The sequence below is a fragment of the Glossina fuscipes genome, unplaced genomic scaffold (genome assembly GCF_014805625.2).
Source record: "Glossina fuscipes isolate IAEA_lab_2018 unplaced genomic scaffold, Yale_Gfus_2 88, whole genome shotgun sequence".
Taxonomy (NCBI): Eukaryota; Metazoa; Arthropoda; class Insecta; order Diptera; family Glossinidae; genus Glossina; species Glossina fuscipes.
In genome coordinates, this window is record NW_023998442.1 from 2,429,570 (window position 1) to 2,435,569 (window position 6,000).

Sequence of the window (6,000 nt, forward strand, 5' to 3'; positions counted from 1 at the left end):
GACAAGCATTGCATAAATACTTCCTTTTTACCACACGTTTCTTTACATAAATATATATATTTATAATGAATATTTACTTATGAAAATGCACACACAACGCTAACAATAAGAATAAAAATTGAGGTTTAGTCTCCGCATTTAACCTCTTGAAGTAAAATTCATATGGCATACGGCCCTTATATGCCTCCATTTTTCCTTTTGTTTTTTTTTTTTTTTTTCTTCTCTTTTTCTTTTTTTGCTTTACTTCCTTCCGAGTAAACACTTATAATTGCTTATGTGAATGTATGTAAGTAAGCCCTGGAATCTGCATATGTTGACTGATAGACTTGCGCCAGGTAACCTGCTTAAAAGTTGATGTTATCATTACATAAATTCGTAATAATTGTTAGCTTATATCCTATGTCGTATTTCGCATTTCTCAATTTAATGTTTAAGGACTTTAGTCGGTGGCACGTGTTATCATATACGCGGGACCATATATGCGGGACTTTCTCTCATGTATAATATTCTATCAACTTACGTAAACGTTGCTTTCTCACTTAATCCACCTAATGGAATAGCAGTCAAAAACTTATCATTATATTCGCCTAGAGACGAATGTATGACGCCCTACTAATAGAAAGTTATATCAATTTACCATAAAGGCTTTGTCAAACAGTTGAAATATTCCTAAAATATCTGCTATAGAAGATTGCGATCTGAAAAGATTATAGAAGGAATACAATGCGATTTTCAATTTTTTAAAAGTCTGTTTCAGTTTTTTGGACAAATAAAGTGTACCCCCGTAAAAGATTTTATAAAATGTTAAAATATAATACGCGGACAGACAAACAATCGGTATGCTGAAACAAGAATACAGGATACTGAGTGTGAAATATAGAATGAAGAATACAAAAATTCGAATACACAATTTAGAATGCAAAATATAGAATATCGAATATAGAATATAGATAGAATAAAGAATATCGAATACAGTATATTGAATATAGAATATGGAATATAGAAGAAAGAATATAGAATACAGTATATTGAATATAGAATATGGAATATAGAATATAGAATAAAGAATGTAAAATATAAAATGTAGAATATAGAATATCGAATATAGAATAAAGAATATCGAATACAGTATATTGAATATGGAATATAGAATGTAGAATATGAAATATAGAACATAGAATATGGAATATAGAATATACTATATGGAATATGTAAAATAGAACATAGAATATGGGACAATAGAATATAGATACGTAGAACATAGAATATGGAATATAGAATATAGAATAAAGAATATCGAATACCGTATATTGAATATAGAATATGGAATATAGAATATAGAATGTAGAATATAAAATGTAGAATATAGAATATGGAATATAGAATATATCATACAGAATATGTAAAATAGAACATAGAATAAAGGATGTAGAATAATGTTTAAATGTAGAATAAAGTTATAGAATATAATATTTAATATAGGGATAATAGAATATAGACTCTAAAATCCAGAATAAAGAATATAAAACGTAAAATGTAGAATGTATAATATAGAATGTAGAATATAGCATATAGAATATAAATATAGAACATAGAATATAGAATACAATATACGGAACATAGAATATTGTGTATAGAACATAAAATCAAAAATTTAAAATATAGAATGTAGATTATGGAAATCAAAAATGTATACCAGCATATACTACATAAAGTACACTTCAAGAGGTCTTCTTTTTCTTTACGGAACTACAAATGGGATAACCGTAGACCTGTTTCTAAAGCAAATTACATATCCATATTCCGGTGATAAGTACTAGTAGCATTCGCTTTAGGTCGCGATGGACTCTTATGGATTCTGAATTCTCATTGTACCATCCTATCTCCCCGGTTCAGATGCCGCATTCGTATGGTTTTATATCTAAGCATGTCTTGTAGAAAACAGACGTATTTCTTCCATTTTTCGGTGCCCATTAACATGACCGCTAGCATGTTACGTGCCTTAATTTCTAATTCCACAGATCGGAAAAGTCTTTTCCTGTATATAGTATGTGGTACATAGTATATAGAAGCATATAGTGTATACTATGTAATACATAGTATGTAGTAGCATATATTGTGATTGTTCAATATATATAATAATAGTGTATAGTAGTATATTTTGTATTGTACATAGCACATGTTCTATATAGTAGATGGTGTATAGCACAAAGTTTTTGCAGTAATATACAGTACAATGCATACTTACTACAGTAAATCGTATGAGGTGCATACATGAAGTGTTTATAATATATACAGGGGAGCCATCTGTTTATTGTTTTGAACTAAGTCCCTCTTTGGCCCCTCGTCACTCAAATATCAAGACAAACATTAGCTCAGCGATTTAGAAAATACGTTTAATCGAATTTTCGAATTTGAGTATGAATTGTGAGGCAAACCATTTCGGTTCTATTTACATCTCAAGGCAAAGTTGAGCCTAAAATATATAACTGGTTTGCGTCACCGTAGATTGCATAGACTTTGTTATTTTTATCTCATTTTTATCATTTACCTTGTTTTTACCTATAAAGAATATTTTTCCTTTGGAAAATCACGCAAAAAAAATAAACTTCTCCGATGATACTGAGTTACAATAAATGAACTAAAGTGTTTCTATGTCTAAATGCATATTAAGAAGGCTGAAGTTTCGGCGCAGTTTATTAAAACTTTAATTAAGCGCTTTGAGCACAAAATTTAAGTTGAAATATTCTCATAAACAGCTATCCTCACGTACAAATTACGTTTTACATATATACACAGTTCAGGGGCGTATGTATGCAAATAAAAACAAGTAAGAAAGTTATATTCGACCGGGATCGAATCTCTTATATCTCGCACCAATAAAATATTTGGCAACTCATGCATTTATTTATTGTCATAAAAATGTTGATGGGATGAAATTTTTATGTTTCACCTTTAGTTCACCTAAAGGTACACGTAAGCAAAACATTAATCCACCACTTTTGGACATCCACCATAATGATACCCATATCGACGATATTGTTAAGAAAAATTGATTTAAAAAGCGACGTCTACCATAATTCGATTAGAATGGACGCACTTATCTTATGTTATCGCCTTCTGGTCTTCTTTCCCTTTTATTTGGTATCCATATTGCTGGTATCATTAAGAAAAACTTGGTCCACCATGTCGTGATGTCCACGAGATTAATTTTAGAATTGAGTAACTTTTGGGCGGATATTATACCTTTGTTTAAGGAATATAGAAAATAGTCTTAAACGTTCTGTCTTCTTTATCTTATGATTAGTATGCGTTTTACCTCAAGAAGAAAGCGTTTACCTCAAAATTTTTAATTACTTGTATCTTTGTATGGGCGTGGCTGCTTTTCCATTTCACATTTCCTTTTTTGGACGTGAGTTGTAGACCATTTCGTTAACCAATTATGGAAAGTTTCAGCCCTGTATCTTTTACAATTTGTGAATGACGAGCAAAAAAACATAAAGTTTTTGCTCAGAAAAACAGAGTTTACTTTACTTTACGCTTCACTGCTTGTTGGTGCTCTGACGAATTATGCCAATTTTCAATGCAACTCTGCTTGCAAAAACTTCTAATGTTTCTACTAAATTCAATGTCGATATCTTAACTTTTGCAAACAGAGGAGATAGTCAACAGCACACACCACACACAAAGTGGAAAAACGGACAGACGTGGCTTAATCAATGCAGAATTTCATGCTGATCAAGAATATAAACACTTTGTAGGATCTCTGAAGTTTCTTTTTGGGTGTTACAAACATTCCAGCAAAATAAGTATACCCCCCAGCCTTCGGTAGAGGGTATAAAAAAACAATTTTGGATACTATCACAAGCTTTCATCCTACGTATCATTATCATATACACACATCATAATTTTATGCAATTTGACATTATCTGGCAAATAAGTTTCCCAAAAGGGAAAGAAGCAACGTTTATGTAAACTGAGGTTTTATATGGGGCTTTTCGGTAATTATGAACAATGTTTAACTGAATCAGTTTGATTTTTGTCGCGATAAAAAGAAGAACAAATTTGTTCGTTTAGACAGGGGTTGGCGGATGGAAGGACTGACAAGCAATCAAATACACAATACACAAAGTCTCTCATATGTTTTTTAATCTATTCCAAACATTTGAAAAATTGAATACACCTTTTATGGCGATTAAGAAAACGGACTTCCGTTTACGAAATATCATTCATGTCCACATTCTAAGGCACCTTTATCACGTTTGAATTCAGATCGCTTCACTTTCATTGTGGACATAGAAATGAATTTACCAAAATCATGTTTTTATCCAATATTCTATGGGTTATGGGAAGTGTCCATCAAAATTAGCAATTGTCGCGTCGTAATTAATGAAATTTCATTTTCAAATGTTTAATTCTTTGTGGTTGGCTTACCTTTGTCGTAGTATGGAAAAATTAATGATCCATTTGAAATTTGTTTTTTAAATTCAGGGATAGCTTGCTTGCATCTCTATGTCTGTCTTGTGTTTTACTTATAAATAGACTTCATCCGATATCTTTTCTTGTAAACTTCACAAACTCAACTTCAAAACTCTGAGCATCATAAAATATTTTTCTTTACCCCCTATTTGTGTGATATGATGACAGTCGAAACGAAGTGAGGAAAGCGAAAGGCGTAGTGAATTGTAGTTTACTGTAGTTTAGTGAGTGAGTACGCAATCGGTAAGTGTTATACCTTCAAAGACAGAGCAGTCACTACAACTTTGAACCCGCGAACACACTCTCGATTCTTACCTGCTCGGCATACGATTTTAAATGAACTCTTTAAAATTCTTCATTTGCTAAAAGGCGAGGTACAAAGCCCACCTTTTATATATCCTAGAACAACCTTTCATATCCATTTTTAATATGCTTTCTTTCATTTAATACAATTCCTCAACTGTCTCTGCCATAAATTATCAAGAACTAGCCTAGAACTCTACCAAAATTCATGACAAAAAGCCGGAAATTATACCTCGTTATAATACAAAGGCTTGCCTGGAAGTGAGGAAGAATTCAAGAATACTTCCATCACATATAAATTTTTCTTAAGGTGAACTGCATTTACAGCATTTTTTTCCCGGCTTATGTGGGGAAGCGTGAAATATTAAAAATTTTTGTCCTATAACGGCCTTCTCGTTAATACAACTTAACAGGGGGTGTAGCCGTAAAGACACTCCAATCAAATCTATTTTCAATAATTTTGACTTGAGTCAGTCTACAAAATTTGTCCAAAATATTAGGAAACTGCGATTTATGGACTAAATACAACTGCTACGGGACGGACATCCAATAAGCAGGCATGCTTAAGTGAAGTCGGCAAATGATAGTGTATCGTTATTGCCTCTAATAACAAGCGGTGTAAGGTAAAAAAATTACATTTAGCTAAGAAGAAATACGGTAGGATTTCTACTTTGCATTCCAATCGACAAAATTCTGCCAAGTTTTATAAAGATACAATTTGAAATGTATGCGATGTGAGACCAGTGTCAATGCCTCACTAGCCAAATCAATTAAATCCATACAAATAAAAGGCCAGAAAAGTGATAAGAGGATTTAATTTCAATTCTCAAAACGGTAATGCATTTAATGGCGATAGAAAAGCACTTTCATATATTAAAGGGAAAGGATTTTAAATAACAACTCAATAGTTGTGTGCTCAAGTCCCAATTGTTGTAAAATTCTCAATAAAGCCGATGAAAGTCTTAGAAGTTAGTGATTTTGTCGGTTTCGGCTTCAAAGTGCTGATATTGATATCAATGACAAAAACGGCCTGGAGGGCTAAAAAATTCCGAAGACAATGAATTGAAAGAGTTATTGAACAAAATCTCGCCTCAAACGCTCAAAGAAGGTCGGAACAGCTCGGCAGTTGATGAATCAACATTTTCTAGGCGTTTACATGCGATGGGAAAAGATCCAAAAGAAGGAAAAATGGTTGCCATACGAACTGACTGAAAATTC